This window comes from Palaemon carinicauda, chromosome 30 (genome assembly GCF_036898095.1).
Source record: "Palaemon carinicauda isolate YSFRI2023 chromosome 30, ASM3689809v2, whole genome shotgun sequence".
Lineage (NCBI taxonomy): Eukaryota > Metazoa > Arthropoda > Malacostraca > Decapoda > Palaemonidae > Palaemon > Palaemon carinicauda.
In genome coordinates this window covers 85,600,391-85,617,958 of record NC_090754.1, presented here as the reverse complement: position 1 = coordinate 85,617,958, position 17,568 = coordinate 85,600,391, and the positions used below count along the sequence as shown (strand labels likewise).

The window sequence follows — 17,568 nt, the reverse complement described above, 5'->3', positions numbered from 1 at the left end:
ATGACTTTATATCGAACACATGAAAGTTGACGTAATTTTTTGCTATTTTTTTTTGCATATTTCTGACGTCATATTTCACGAACCTTATAAGATAGGGACTTGAAACTTTTAGGATCGTCCTAGTTAAATTGAATAGAACTAAATCTTAGAGTTTCAAGCTTATACTATGTCCGGAAAGCACTTTTCTGAAAAACCCGGTATTTCTGGTTTACGTAATCGTATATAACAGCACTGGCACCATTTTTGCTTGTTCCCCGGTCGCGCTTGCCAGCGCTGTGATGTAAAGTTCACTACAGAATTAGCTTTTGCATTTAACACTAAAAAATGTCATCTGTATCCGTTAATTACCATCATCATCATCATCACCACCATCTTCATCATCATCATCCCCTCCTACGCCTATTGACACGAAGGGCCTCAGTTAGATTTCACCAGTCTTCTCTTTCTTGAACCTTTAATTCAATACTTCTCCGTTCATCATTCTCCTACTTCACGCTTCATAGTCCTCAGCCATGTAGGCCTGGGTCTTCCAACTCTTCTAGGCGCCTTGGTGGAGCCTAGTTGAAAGTTTGGTTAACTAATCTCTCTTGGGAAGAGCATGCCTAGACCATCTCCATCTGACCTTTAAATCGATACTTCTCTATCCATTCATCTACACGCTTCATAGTCCTTAGCCATGTAGGCGGCTGGGGTCTTCCAACTCTTTTAGGGCCTTGTGGGCGCCCAGCTATTATCAGCTTTTATCATACCGTTTTTTCTTTCTTTTTGTCTCTTACAGATACGACTATGAGGTTTTGCTGCGCAACTCGACGTCTGTTTGGTGCCTAGGAGGTCGTCGTCTGGGTTCTTTTCGCTTTCTGAAGTCCTACAGGCTGGATGCATCCCTGTGTTGCTGGCCAACGGGTGGGTGCTGCCCTTCAGCGAGGTGATCGACTGGAGTGATTCTACTATCAATGCCGATGAACGTCTTCTCTTGCAGGTTTGTGTTCGTAATGTGACATTCGTAAATCCTATTTTAGTGCCATAGCCTCTGTAACATTCGTATTATCCTATTTTAGTGGCGTAACCCCTTTTTTAGTGCCATAGCCTTTGCACCATGGTCTGACTGTCTTGGGATATAGTTCTCTTGCTTGGGGTGCACTTCGGCATACAATTCTATCTTATTTCTCTTCCTCCTGTTTTTTTTTTTAAGTTGTAATAGTTTATTTGTGGAAGATTTATTTCAATATTGTTACCATTCTAAAGATATTTTACATTGTTATTCGTTACTTCTTATAGTCTATTTAGTTTATTTATTTGTTTATTTCCTTTCCTCACTGGGCTATTTTCCCTGTTGGAGCCTTCGGGCGTATATGCTTGTTGCATATGCAGATGATGCTTCACTCTCTGCATCAATTCCATCTCCTAAATGTAGATATGAGGTTGCTGAATCCCTTTAATAGAGATATAGCTATAATTAGTGCTAGGTGCAAATTAAGGGGCATGAAGTTGAATTCGGACAAAACTCAAAGTATTATTGTAAGAAGTTCAAGGACAGTGGCTCCTGTGGCTCCTCAACATCCAGATCTCTGTATTGATAATGTTTCTTTAACTCTGTTTGACTCTTTTAAGATTTTAGGTGTGATTCTCGACAGCAAATTTACTTTTGAGAAACACATTAGGTCTGTGTCTTCTTCAATTGCACAAAAAACTGGCTTATTGAGAAAGTCTTACAAGATTTTCAGTGATCAATCTATTCTGAAGAAGTGTTTTAATTCTACCTTGTTTTCAATATTGTTCTCCTGTCTGGTGTTCAGCTGCTGATTCTCATCTTAATTTGTTGGACAGAAACTTACGGTCTATTAAATTTCTTATTTCTGATCTAGATATTAATCTTTTGGCACCGTCGTTCAATTAGTTCATTATGCATATTGCATAAGATTTTTCATAACTCTGACCATCCTTTACATTCAATTCTTCCTGGACAGTTCCATCCTGTGCATAATACTAGGCAGGCAGTTAATTCTAATAGTCTGGCCTTCTCCATCATGAGGCTCAATACTACACAGTATTCCAAAAGCTTTATTCCAGCTGTGACAAGTTGTGGAATGATCTTCCTAGTCGAGTAGTTGAATCAGTAGAACTTCAAAAGTTCAAAGTTGCAGCAAATTTTTTTTTTATGTTGAACAGGCTGACAGAAGTCTTTCTATAGTTTATATATGAAATATCTGTTGTGGTATTGATACTGTTTTTAAAATATTTTGTTATTTGTTGATTATCTCTCATATCGTTTATTTATTTCCTTATTTTCTTTCCTCACTGAGCTATTTTTCCCTGTTTTAGCCCTTGGGCATATAGCATCTTGCTTTTCCAACTAGGGTTGTAGCTTTGCTAAATATATATATATATATATATATATATTGCATATGACAGAGAGAGAGAGAGAGAGAGAGAGAGAGAGAGCTTCAAGTATAACAAACTAACTGATGTTAGATCTGGTTATAACAGAGAGAGAGAGAGAGAGAGAGAGAGAGAGAGAGATCTGAGATTCCTTGAAGTATAACAAACTGACTGATATTAGATCTACTCATGAGAGAGAGAGAGAGAGAGAGAGAGAGAGAGAGAGAGATCTGAGATTCTTGAAGTATAACAAACTGACTGATATTAGATCTACTCATGAGAGAGAGAGAGAGAGAGAGAGAGAGAGAGAGAGAGATCTAAGATTCCTTGAAGTATAACAAACTGACTGATATTAGATCTACTTGAGAGAGAGAGAGAGAGAGAGAGAGAGAGAGAGAGATCTGAGATTCCTTGAAGTATAGCAAACTCCCTGATATGATATTTGGTTATGACAACGTCTTGTCAAGAAAAAATTCCAAAGCTGAAAGGGAAATATTTCTTCGTTGAGATGTGTTGTTGTGTTTGCTCTCCCTTTTTCAATAGTCCTTGAGATACAGTGGATTCATAACCTGTGTCTTTCAAACAGATATTTATATACCCTAGTGCCTTTGCTTTTATACTGAAAGAAAAATTTCGAATTATCTAAATACAAAAGTTTTCGGTGGAGTAGTTTAGATTTTCTTGAGTTACCTTTTTTTAGGTAAATACGTATTTTTTAGAAGACTCATGCCTACTTGGCTGAGAACTATGAAACGTGAAGTAAGAGTAGGGGTTAATCACTGTAATTCTTCTGGGTCCATTTTCCTCTTGGTAAGGGTAGAAGAGACTCTTTAGCTATGGTAAGCAGCTCTTCTAGGAGAAGAACACTCCGAAATCAAACCATTGTTCTTTAGTCCTTGGGTAGTGCCATAGACTCTGTACCATGGCCTTTTACTGTCTTGGGGATTAGAGTTCTCTTGCTTGAGAGTACACTCGGAACACACTATTCTATCTTATTTCCCTACCCATTGTTTTGTTAAAGATTCTATAGTTTATATAGCAAATATTTCTGTTAATGTTGTTACTGTTCTTGAAATATTTTATTTTTCCTTGTTTCCTTTCCTCACTTGGCTATTTTTCCTGTTGGAACCTCTGGGCTTACAGCATCCTGCTTTTCCAACTAGGGTTGTTAGCCTAGCTAATAATAATAATAATAATAATAATAATAATAATAATAATAATAATATTGATTGAAAAGCTCAAGATATAGACGGCTGTCGAAAAATGACTTGAGACCCTTTGCGTCAATAGGCGTAGTAGATGATGATGAAATACTCACGTTAATAACCAACTTTACTATAGATACATTTACTAGTCAAGTCAATTCATTGTGTTGAACCGTCCAGTTTTTCCTCATCTCAGTTTCGTATTGTTGTTCAAGGCCTTATTAGTGTTACATGAGCGAGTGTGACGAGCTATCTGTACCATTTATGTTTCATACACGCTCGAACACTGTAGTAGGTTGGCCAAGGCACGGGCCACCCTTTGAGATACTACCGCTAGCGGAGTTATGGGGTCTTTTTGACAGGCCAGACAGTACTATATTGAATCCTTCTCTCTGGTTACGGTTCATTTTCCCTTTGCCTACTCACACGCTGAATAGTCTTGCCTATTCTTTACATATTCTCCTCTGTCCTCATACGCCTGACAACACTAAGATTACCAAAATAATTCTTCTTCACTCAAGGGGTTACTGCACTGGAATTATTCAGTGGCCATTTTCCTCTTGGTAAGGGTAGAAGAGACTTTAGCTATGGTAAGCAGCTCTTCTAGGAAGACACTTCAAAATCAAACCATTGTTCTCTAGTCTTTGGTAGCGCCATAACCTCTGTACCATGGTCTTCCACTTCCTTGGTTTAGAGTACACTCGAGGGTACACTCGAGCACACGCTTCTATCTTATTTCCCTACCTATTGTTTTGTTAAAGTTTTTATAGTTTATATAGGAGATATTTATTGTAATATTGTTACTCTTCCTAAAATATTTTATTTTCCTTATTTCCTTTCCTCACTGAGCTATTTTGCCTGTTGGAGCCCCTGGGCTTATAGCATCCTGCTTTTCCAACTAAGGTTGTAGCTTAGCAAGTAATAATAATAATGATAATAATGACGGTTATGATTTTTTTTTATCTTATCACTCGCTCTTCCCTACACTGTTAATAGACCAACCTGTGTTCCCAGACTAGCACAAGCTTTATCCTGTTTGAAATTTTGTGACGTTCTTCCTCGGAAGTCGCTGTATATAAACCCGATGATTGTTTAATTAAGTTTAGTTGCATTCACCTAAACAAGGGCGTATGAAGCACGCACGATACACTACTGATATCTTCAGGAATTTTCCTGAAGAAATATTTGTCAAATTTCATCGAATTTATTGTACTCTGACCGACAGAATACTTTTGTGACCCGGCTTGTCAAATATTCACTGCGATACCTTTCACGGAAACTAGTCTTCCAAACAATATCTGATGTGAAGGGTTGTGGTGGCCGATGTGGTAACGTCACCCTGAAGAGTCTGAGCGGGGACTCGAACCCCTCTGTAACATTCGTATTATCCTATTTTAGTGTCGTAGCCTTTTTTAGTGCCATAGCCTCTGTAACATTCGTATTACAGAGGGGTTCGAGTCCCGCTCAGACTCTTTAGTTCCTTTGGTCGATGCAACCTCACCATCCTTGTGTGCTAAGGTTTATGGTGTTTGGGGGAGCCTATAGGTCTATCTGCTGAGTCATCAGCACCCATTGCTTGGCCCTCCTTGGTTCTAGCTTGGGTGGAGAGGGGGTCTTTGGGTCATATGTATATATGGTCAGTCTCTAGGGCATTGTCCTGCTTGATAGAGTAATATCACTGTCCATTGACTCTGCCATTCGTGAGTGGCCTTTAAACCTTTTAAAGGGCTTTAAATTCTCCTATTTTTTTCCAACGTATTTTTGGAACATTTTTAGGTAAATCACAAAATGTTCCAAAACAGATTTCAGACTCAATACCACTTTCTCTGCTGTGGAACACTTTCTTTTGTCTTCAGTAAACTTTGTTTAGTAGTGAAAAATAAGATTGATTCTCATTTTTTAAACACTTCGATGAGTTTTTAACCTGGGTGGTCCACAGAAAAACGTAGCTGAACATGACAGCCCAATTTCCAATGCACTGAATAATTAATTTGGACAAATGAATAATTTTTGTAGTACAGTCTCTCTCTCTCTCTCTCTCTCTCCTCTCTCTCTCTCTCTCTCTCTTCAAAGACAGTTTTTAGAGATTTTGAAGTCAAAATTATAAGGATTTCTGTAAAATCTGAAACTATAAATTTCTCTCTCTCTCTCTCTCTCTCTCTCTCTCTCTCTCTCACACACACAGAATACGGCCCTGTACAAAGATTAGTATTCCCTAAATAATCTTTATGGCCTGGCTATTTCCATCGTGCCATCAACAAGTAATTAAATGTAATTCGAGCGAGACCTGTGTCAAAGCCTTGCTTGTTCTAACTGGGGCTCCCAGTCTCCCCCCCCCCCCCCACATACACAGCTGACCTTGCTTGAAGCTGCGGAGTTGAGATCAGCCCAAGCTTACGTCATAATTACCATGCGTTTATTTTTTTCCTAAAGATATCCCTCATGGGATGATGAGCGTTCTGAAATAGTTCGTCTGCTGAAGTTGTAAAGAAGAAGAAGAAGATGGTATATTATGTGTATGCATATGTATATATATACAGTATATGTGGAGTTATAATTTCAAATAAGCCACAAATACGCTTTGGTATCAATTTCAGTCTGCCACGGGATCACAGACCCATAGGGAAATGCCTTTTTTTATAAGTTCTTATGCACAGCCAATGATTCAAACCTTAGCGCGAAGAAGTAATAAGGGTAAACATTTGACTTAGCCCTTTTTGGCTGTGAAGAGAGATAAGAGTTGATTCCAACGTTGCTGTATTTAATCCTGTCGAATTATATATATGTATATATATGTATATATATATATATGTATATATATATATATATATATATTATATATACATACAGTATATATATATATATATATATGTGTGTGTACATACATACATACATACATATATATATATATATATATATATGTATTTATATATATATATATATATCTAGAGAGAGAGAGAGAGAGAGAGAGAGAGAGAGATCTGAAATACTCTAGTCTGGTAATGTTGCTTATAAAAGAAGAGTTACCCCCATGACTAACAAACTGATAAGTATAACCATTAGTGAAACCGTATAAGGACGAAGTGTTGGCACCGAAAGATAATAAAAATAATAAAAAAGAAACCATGAAAGATAAGTTTGTGCCCCCAAAGAGATGAAACCCATTTGAAGATGCAGTAGGAAATGATCCGAGAGATATGAGATGACGGAGGAATGCGGAAATGAGAAACAGCACTCTTTCATGGAGGCATTTTTTAGCCGTCATCTGCCAACGTCCTTGAATTGATAAATTAATATCTCAAGAGTTGTTATTAGTGCTGTTGTTATTACAACATCCGTATAATACAATTTTTAACTTTAGTTAACTAATATTTTCGAAGATGAAAATTGTGAATTTGAAAACAAAAGACGACCATGATGGGCTGAAATGTCTTGTATTTTCGTTAAACGTCAAAGATCATTTTTATTAACAATCTAAAATTGTTATTATTATCAGCATTATTATTGCTGTTGTTGTTACAACATCCGTATAATACAATTCTGAACCTTAAGTAACTAATATTTTCAAAGATGAGAATTTTGAATTTGAGAACAAAAGACAATTATCATGAAGGACTGAAATGTCTCATATTTTCAATTTAGCTTCAAATATAATTTTTGATTAGCCAATAGAAGTTATTTATTTAAATGTAAGCAATCAAATATCTTTTGTGTATGTTGGCATTCCATATTTCTTTTTACCGTCTTTAACTATAGTCAATTTCTTTTAATGAGGCGCCTTTGTACCGACTCGCAGCGGTGCCCTTTTACCTCGGAAAAGTTTCCAGCTGTCTGATTGGTTAGAATTATCTTGTCCAACCAATCGGCTATCAGTAAACCTTTTCCGAGCTAAAAAGGGCACTGCTACGAGTCGGTGCAAATCTGCCTCGCTAAAAAAAATTGTCTATAGAAATGGGGTCAAATGGACATCCATATTAGGAAGAACTTGTCAACATTATATCGATCCGCGCCATTTTGAAGATCGCTCTTGAATGGTACAGGCAAGGGAGAGTGACATGGCCCTATCGAGCAGGACAATGCCCTAGTGACTGACCACATAAACATATGATCAGCGCCCAAGCCCCCCTCTCCACCCAAGCTAGGACCAAGAAGGGCCAGGCAATGGCTGCTGATATGACTCAGCAGATAGACCTATAGGCATCCCCCAAACCGCCCATCCTTAGCTCACAAGGATGGTGAGGTTGCAGCGAACAAAAGAACTAACGAGTTTGAGCGGGACTCAAACCCCAGTCGGGCTTTTCACCAGTCAGAGACGTTACTGCATCGGTTACCGCAACCCCAGGGTCTTGTCAGACCCTCTTTTTTTTTTTTTTTTTTTTTTTTTCCAGACAGCTGGGATTTCGGTAATTAACTTTTACTTCAGCATTAAAGTTTTGTCGACGACAGAATTTTGTAAATATTGCCAGCTCTATATTTTAGAGTTTGACAACGTGTGGCATATACTGTATATCCATTAATTTTGTATAAAGCGGGGTTTACACGGTCAAACTGTTCGTCAAACCGGGTTGTCGAACCTGCTTTTCAAACGGTTTGAAGAGGTGGAATCAGTCACATAGGCATAAGGTCTGTGGACAATGAAGCCCCGCCGACAAAAGTCAGGCTAGATCTGACTTTCTTCGAACAGTCCGACGAACGTGTTCGACAACCAAGTACCCCGATCACACATTCGCACATCACTACAAACACTTGTCTGTCGAACCGTGTTTGACCGTGTAAACCCGGCTTAAGATGAAGCATCTTACCAGCTTTTTTTGATCAACCATGATTGATTTGGTCCCCAGTTATAAGCATCGTTTTAGCCAATGTCACCTTACATCACTCATTTAGGTCTTACAACTTCGCAACTGGTTGCTGGTGGCCTGTTGGTAACGTCCTTGCCTGGTGATCGCCAGACTGGGGTTCGAGTCCCTCTCAAACTCGTTAGTCTCTTGTAGTATTTGCAACTTCACCATCTTTGTGAGCTATGAATTGGGGCTTTTGGTGGAGCCTATAGTGTTATCTACTGAGTCATCAGCAACCATTGCCTGTTCCTCCCTGCTCCTAGCTTGGTGGAGAGGGGCCTTGGGCGCTGATCAAATGTATTGTATTATATGGTCAATCTCTAGGGCATTGTCCTGCTTTTTGGGGGAATCTCTGCCATTCATGAGCGGCCTTTAAAACCTTTAAAATATGTATAGGATTTTCTCGTCACTTCTTACGGGTTACATACTGTAAAACTGAGTATGGTAAATGAGAGAACTGTAATTTGAAGTAACAGTTAATTAATGTATCCTCCTGTAATCTATGTATCATCTTGCAATCTATACATTATCCTGTATTCAATGTATCTTCCTGTATACTAAGCATGCTCTTGTAATCTATGCATCTTCTGGTAGACTGTATTCTTTTGCCATTCATGTATCCTCCTGTAAAATAAGTACCTTCCGGTAATCTATGTATTCTCCTGTAATATATGTATCATTGTTTAATGCATGCATCATCCTGTAATCAATGTATTTTGGTAATCGACATATCCTCCTGTAATCTATATATCTTCTTGAAATCTAGGTATCTTCCTTTATTCTATTTATCTTTCGGTAATCTATGTATCTTCCTGTAATATATGTATCATTCTGTAATCCACGTATCCTCCAGTAATCTATGTATTTACCTTTAATCTATATATCCGCCTGTAATATATGTATCTTTCTGTAATCTGCTGTAGTGCTGAAATGTTTAGCGCTTACGTTGTATAGATTTGGGCATTATTGCTTTATTCTTATTCAATTTGGCTTCCTGCATCATTGGCAAAAAAAAAAAAAAAAAAAAAAAATACGGGATAATTTGAATTTCATCTTCATGGATGCTCAGAAATATTATCATTTGAGTTTTATATTTGCCGCAGACTTTTCATTGATGATAATCTACAATATTATCTCGCTGTCTTTCTACCAGAGAGAGAGAGAGAGAGAGAGAGAGAGAGAGAGAGAGAGAGATTTGCAAGGATTTTGCATGTCCCAAAGACTTTATCCAGGGACACCCCATTCGCTCTTTGGTAGAGTGATTTACTTTAAGCATTTAGAGAGTTCTTATGATCATGTCTAACTTATTCTTGAACTTGTTTACCGTGTTACTGTTTACTACATCCGCTGGAAGTCTGTTCCATGTATTCTTTATTTTGTATGCAAAGAAATTACCGGGAGAGAGAGAGAGAGAGAGAGAGAGAGAGAGAGAGAGAGATTGGGTATGTGTGTGTTTGTGAAAGAGAGAGAGAATAGGCGGTGTGTGTGTATGAGAGAGAGGGAATGTGCGTGTGTTGAGAGAGAGAGAGAGAGAGAGAGAGAGAGAGAGAGAGAGAGTTAATATCAAGCCAGAGGTGAAATCTTACCTGAGATTTCCCCCATCACCAAGATCTGACTGGAACTTTGATAATCCTCAGGTCAATACCAAATCTTGGTGGGGAATTTTTACTTTTTTTTTTTTTGAGGAGGAGGAGGAGTCTGCTATATTAAAAAGATAGTGTTTTTGTCTGTTTGTTAGTTTGTTGTGAATTTAATTATTGTTGATGAGTGATGAGCTTCACTATAAACGTAGTTTGATTTGTCTTGTGTGTGTGTATATATATATATATATATATTTGTTTATATATATATATATATATATATGTATTTATATATATATATGTATATACATATATATATATATGTATGTATATATATATGTATATATATATATATATATATATGTGTATATACATATACATATATATATATATATATATGTATATATATATATATATGTGTGTATATACATATATATATATAATATATATATGTGTGTGTGTGTGTGTGTGTGTGTTGGAGAGAGAGAGAGAGAGAGAGAGAGAGAGAGAGAGAGAGAGAGAGAGAGAGAGTGTAGATAGAATACCGAGAAGAAAATTAAAGAGAAAAAGAAGGCCAAGAAGAAAAATAAGAATTGCAAAGAGAAAGGTTAAAGGACAAGTAAATCTCAGAATAAATGTTGCAAGTATAGATGCTGTCTTATGTGAGTGAAATTCTGGCTTGATAGAGTAGTTTGACGGTTTATTAAAAATGAAAGATAGAAGAGAGACAGAGAAGAGTCATTTAAAGTCGCGTATAGTCATACTTTCATACACTGGACCACTTATCTTTCACATTAATATCTGTGGAACCTTCCCCCACCTTGTATAAAAGGTCGGCAGCTCTTCTAGGAGAAGGACACTCCAAAATCAAACCATTGTTCTCTTGTATTGGTTAGGGCCATAGCTTCCGTACCATGGTCTTTCACTGTCTTGGGTTAGAGTTCTCTTGCTTGAGTGTACACTCGGGCACGTTATTCTATCTAATTTCTCTTCCAATTCCTCTTTTTGTTTAGTCAAGGTTTTCATAGCTTATATTGGAGATATTTATTTTAATGTTGTTACTCTTCTTAAAATATTTTATTTTTCCTTGTTTCCTTTCCTCACTGGGCTGTTTTCCCTGTTGGAGCCCCTGGACTCATAGCATTCTGCTTTTCTAACTAGGGTTGTAGCTTAGCAAGTAATAATAATAATAATAATAATAATAATGATAATAATAATAATAATAGTAATAATAATAATAATACTAGCAATAATAATAATAATAATAATAATAATAATAATGATAATTAATAATTAATTATAATTGATAATAATAATAATAAAAATGATAATAAATAATAATAATAATAATAATAATTATAATGATTATCAGCCACTCAACCTGACACATCATCTCAATGTCAACCGCATCAACTCCTGGTCTCCTCCCATTGTTCAACTTCTTAATTAATTTCCTTCCATCCCCGACACCCACGTCCACAGATATTGGAAACGTCCTTGCTTGGCAATCTGTTAGACAGGGGTGCAAGATCAGCTCAAGCTCGATAGTTTAGAGTATTATTATTATTAGTAGTATTAGTATTATTATTATTATTTATTATTATTATTATTATTTATTTATTTTATTATTTATTATTATTATTATTATTATTTTTATTATTATTATTATTGTTATTATTATTATTATTATTTATTATTATTTATTATTTTTTATTATTATTATTATTTATTATTATTATTTTTATTATTATTATTTATTATTATTATTATTATTATTATTTATTTATTATTTATTATTATGATTTGGTAAGCTACAACCCTAGTTGGAAAAGCAGGATGCTATAAGCACAAGGGCTCCAACAGGGAAAATATCCCAGTGAGGAATGGAAACAAGGAAATGAACTACAAGGGAAGTTTAAGAAAAATAATATTAAAATAAATCTGTCATATATAAACTATAAAAACTTCAAAAACAATAAGAGGAAGAGAAATAAGATAGAATAGTGTGCCCGAGTATAACTTCAAAAGAAATTTAAAACGTAGAATTTATTTCAGCAAGGTTATATAATTGTATATCACATGACCAACTACAGACCACTCAGTAGAGCGCAGACATCCACTGTGGCAGCTTATTTGTCGACCTTTTGCTGGACTGTGACCTTGACCTTTGACCTTAACGTGTATTAATTGGCGTGGATTTCCATACACTTAAATATGAACCAAGTTTGAAGCGTCTGTGACAACGATGTCCAAACTTATGGCTGATTAGGCTACGTGAATTGGACATTTTGCTTGACCTGTGACCTTGACCTTCCAAAATGTAATTATTTGTAGCTTTTTACCTAAAAGTTAATACCTGCAAGTTTCATTACGACTAAAATTGTGGTCAGGAAGCTGTTCACACACACACTCACACACAGAAACGCGCAAACGGGTGAAAACATAATCTCCTTCCAACTTCGTTGGCGGAGGTAAAAATTGCGTCCAACAAATAGCCAATAAACGCAATACGTCGTATAGAACGGCACCAGATCAACAAAAGCTTAATGAAAAAAAGAGGATTATTCGTACCATGAGTATTAGCAAGTTCTTTCTTGAGATGCCAGCTATCGCAAGACACAATATCTCCTCCCACAATGGAAATACCATTAAACATCTTTCTCCTTCGATTTCATTGCCTCTGATGATTGAAGATCCTGGACGTCTCAGGCTGTGGGGGAAATAAAGACAAGAAATGTCGATCCTCCTCCCCGGGGTCCCTGGACTGGTGGGGGGGGGGGGGTTATTGATGTCCAGTTCAGAAAAGAATATTGCTCCACAACGCCCAACATCTATTTCTATTGTTGCTGGAATCGGTGAGCGTGTTTCCTTTTGTTTGACAAGTATACTATGTCTGTACAGTTGTATGAATGTCTTTCTCTTTCTGGCAAGTTTGTCCATTCATACACACACACATATATATATATATATATATATATATATATATATATATATATATATATATATATATATATATATATATATATATATATATATAATACTTGCTAAGCTACAACCCTAGTTGAAAAAGCAGGATGCTATAAGGCCAGGGTCTCCAGCAGGGAAAGGAAACAAGGTAAAATACAATATTTTATGAACAGTAACAACATTAAAATAAATATTTCCTTTTAAACTATAAAAAACTTTATCAAAACAAGTGTTCCCGAGTGTACCCTCAAGCAACTATAAGAGAGATTTCTCAAGTGCCATATGTGGATGAGATCATGGTAACGGGTATATGGGGATGGTTTGGGCATGCTCTTCTCTCTTCCCAAAAGAGATTAGGTCATCAAACTTTCAACTGGGCTCCACAACACACTAGAAGAGTTGGAAGACCCAGGCCTACATGGCTAAGGACTGGGAAGTGTGAAGTAGGAGTTGATGAATGAAGTATTGATTTAAAAGCTGAAGATAGAGACGACTGGCGAAATCTAACTGATGCCCTTTCGTCAGTAGGCGTAGGAGGAGGTGGTGATATATATATTTCACGAGTATTCGCTTATTCCTTTAAGTATGATTCAGTGATTTCGACTATTTTTTTCCTGATCTTTTTCATTGGATATCCCTTTTTAAGGAATCCAAAATGCCCTATAAAATTCATCCTATAATTTCATGTCATCAGATTTATTGTTCGACCGATTTCACTCATATTCATCAAAGGAGAAAGATTTACCTGAACATTTAATGACATATCTCGTGTGAGAAAAAAACATTGCATCTTGTGTTAAATGGAATTTGCAAAGGCATTTACACCTGGCTGAAGACTCCTCTCTGCTGGGAGGAAGGACGCTGGTGAGTGGTACAACACATGAACATACGCTACCGGGGTCTAAAGTAATGTCAGGCAGGGCCGTCGATTGGGACTACGGTCTACCACAAAGACAAAGCAAAGTTCATCAAAAGAAGGCAACAGTGTTTACCTCATACAAAAAAATTGAAAAAAAAAAAACTAATAGAAGAAAAAAATATTTACAACTGGCGGGTGGATTATTTTATAGGTTTTTTCTGAACCATCTTGTAATAGATTTAGATTGTTTGATATAATTTTTATTAATGACATGAATACTTTTTCACATTAAGGAAATATGGCTAAATTTGATATATGGTACTCAAAGATAATGTTCATTCTGATTTACATCGTGTTCCATTTTCTATATTGTTTTCATAGGAGTTTTACCAGGAGAGAGAGAGAGAGAGAGAGAGAGAGAGAGAGAGAGAGAGAGAGAGAGAGAGAGAGAGAGAGAGAGAGAGAGTTACAAGGATTTTGGATGTCTCAAAGACTCTTTAGTCCTACCAGTGACACCCCATTTGCTCTTGGGTAGAGCGATTTAGCTTAAACCTTTAGAGAGTTTTTATGATCTTGTCTAACTTATGTTGACCTTCAATTATTTTAACCAAGAATCTCCTTTCAGGTCCCTGAAATCGTCCGTTCAATAAATGCTTCCCAGATGCTCCATATGAGACAGCAGACTCAGCTCATGTGGAATCAATACTTCTCATCCATTCAAAAGATTGTCCATTCCACTCTGGAGGTTAGTTGGTCAAGAGCACTATCTTGTTGTACGCCAGTCTTTTACTTGCTACTGCAGCTTTTCTTTTTAACCATTATTCAAAGCAAATATGTTAGTCTTTTACCAACTTCTGTAGCTTCTCTTACTGATCATTACTCAAAGCAAACAAGTCAGTCCTTCACTAGCTTCTGCAGCTTTTCTTTTTAACCATTATTCAAAGCAATCATTTCAGTTTTTTTTTTATACCATCTTCCACAGCTGCTCACTTTTACCATTATTCAAAGCAAACATGTCAGTCTTTCATTAGCTTCTGCAGCTTCTCTTATTAACCATTAATCAAAGCAATCTTCTCAGTATTTCACCAGTTTCCACAGCTTCTCTTTTTGTACCATTATTTAAAGAAAACATGTCAATCTTTCGCTAGTTTCTGCAGCTTATTTTAATCATTATTCAAAGCAAATTATACGACGATAGTATTATTACTTACAGTAGAGTAAAGCAAACAGCAATTCATTCAAATAAAAATTGACAAGAATTGAAGAGGATGAAGAATGTCACTGGACATGCATTACTACATTTTCATCTCTCTTTTTTATAAAATGTGATGTCAGTTTATGAATTGCCATTCCCCAACAGAAGATTATTATACACTTTTTGGTGTTTGCTCTAATGTGTTTCTAATTGTATCAATAAACATGACCTCTGTGGTGGTACATTCCTACTTTTTTCTAGAGGTTTTTCTATTTTTAAAGCTGTGTTTTTTTATGATTTCATTATTCATATCCATATTCCTTTGTTTTGCCTAGATTGAATATTTATTCTAAATCTTAAGTTTGAAGAAAATAATGATAATATTTTGTCTCTGCAGTAAAATTAGTTTTTGAAAATCATAGATTACGGAACTCCTTTTAACTTCAGCATAAGTTGTAATTAATTTTTAAGTACGTAATGATACCTTTATCTATATTGGATAGACTTTTTCATAAGAGTTATTATTCATAACCCCTATTTTTTTCTAATTCACAACGGGTTCATTTCAGATTGTAGCAGACCGGATTCGTCGACACAGGGCTAGACCTTTGTCAGTATGGAACTCCGCTCCAGGAGCTCTAGCCGTTAACTTCACCTTCTCTGATTATTTGCCCCATTACCCCTTCTATTTGACATCCCTTGGTGCCTCACCATCCTCCAGGTACTTTATTTAAGTCTTTTATAGGTATAATTTTAGTAGAAGCCTTGATTCTTCATTTGTCGTTACTGGTTTTATCGCACGATAAGTTGCAACCCAAGTTGCAAGTTGTAGGACCTGATAAGCAAAGTGGTCCAGTATTGTGAAGCAACTGTAGTTGTATTATAATAGTAATAATAATAATTAGTATTATTATTATTATTATTACCTAAACTACAGTCCTAGTTTGAAAAAACAGGATGATGCAAGCTCAAGAGCTCCAACAGGGGAAAATAGCCTAGTTAGGAGATGAAATAAGGAAATAGATAAACTATATGAAAAGTAATGAATAATTAATATAAAATATTTTAAGATCAGTCATGACGTTAAAATAGATCTGCCATATATTAATTACAAAAGACTTATGTCAGCCTGTTCAACATAAAAACATTCTCCACAAGTTTGAACATCTGAAGTCCCAACAATTCAACTGCCTGATTAGGAAGATCATTCCATAATTGTTGGAATAAAACTTCTAGAACATTGTTTAGTATTGAGCCTTATGATGGAGAAGGCATGGCTGTTAAAATTAACTGCATACTTAGTATTATGTGTTGGATGGTAGATTACAGTTTAGGAAGATCCAAAAGCAAAGGATGGTTAGAATTATGAAAAATCTTACACAACATGCAAAAAGAATTAACTTAAAAATGGTGCCAGAGATTAATATCTAGATCATGAATAAGAAATTTAATAGACCACAAGATAATGAAAAAGACTTAAGTTTTTATGACAGTTTTATGAATAAGGTGAATGATGGTTGATAAAAAATGTATTTTATGTTGTTGATATCATAAAGAAGTTGCACAGATTGATTTTTCAAAGGAGATTATTAGAAGAAAATGTTTTGTTATTTAACTGAAAAGGCAAAAAAATAGATATATAAATGTTAGTAGAATAGTGTATATAGTGAAACGATTGACTCACGGAGTCATTCAAGTTTAGATATTATGGACTATGATTTAGTAAGTGAAGAAGTAAATGATAGAAGAGACATATCAATAAAGATGGTAGACTTTCTAGGAATTGTATGGGGCACTGTACATATTAACTGAATATGAGACCAAGCCTTCTTTGTGGAAATGAGGTGTGGTGGTTGAATGTGCAAATAAATTGTAGATTATTTGAATGAATTACTTGTGTAGATTGTGTAGTAAAAGGAAAGTTGAAAGCCTAAAAATATAGATACTGTATCATGTTCAGTAAATTTATTTTAGAAATGTTATTGATAAGAAATTATTTATGATACTCAAGTAATTGAGTCATCATTGTATTTTATCATGCCATCGCAATACTCAGTCGAGATCAGTTTGGTCAGCTTCTACAAGATCGTCATTAGAGCAGCTAGGATCTTTAAGACAACCTTGGATTATGTGATTCATAGATTGGATGGGCTCTCCACAGGTGTACTGAGCACTCTCAGAAAGTCCGCATATGAGCAAATTATCCCCAAGTCTTCCTACCTTTGCTCTAGCATGATTGAGTGCAACCCAGTCTTTTTGGCTGAATGAGCTGCCAATGCGTAGATTTTCACTTGACTGAGGGATGCACTCATGATGAGATTGGTCAGTCTCAGTCCATCGTCTCTTTCTGTATATCGATAGAGATTCATTGTTAAGGCAGTCAACAGTCACGAAGCTCTTACAAGACTTCAGTGGTATTGGAGAGAGTGCCTATGGTCCAACATTTGATTCTCTCTCTCTCTCTTACTTACTGATTGAGTTGTGTAATATGACTAGAAATAAATTTGCTTGTGAAGTGTGAGCACTTTGTGTAATCTGAAAA

At 35.9% G+C, this 17,568-nt stretch overlaps 1 pseudogene; it reads left to right on the top strand.

The window, feature by feature from the left end:
- The window catches only part of LOC137623625 (exostosin-1-like), a 46,156-nt pseudogene that overhangs the window by 18,258 nt on the left and 10,330 nt on the right, over nt 1–17,568 (top strand).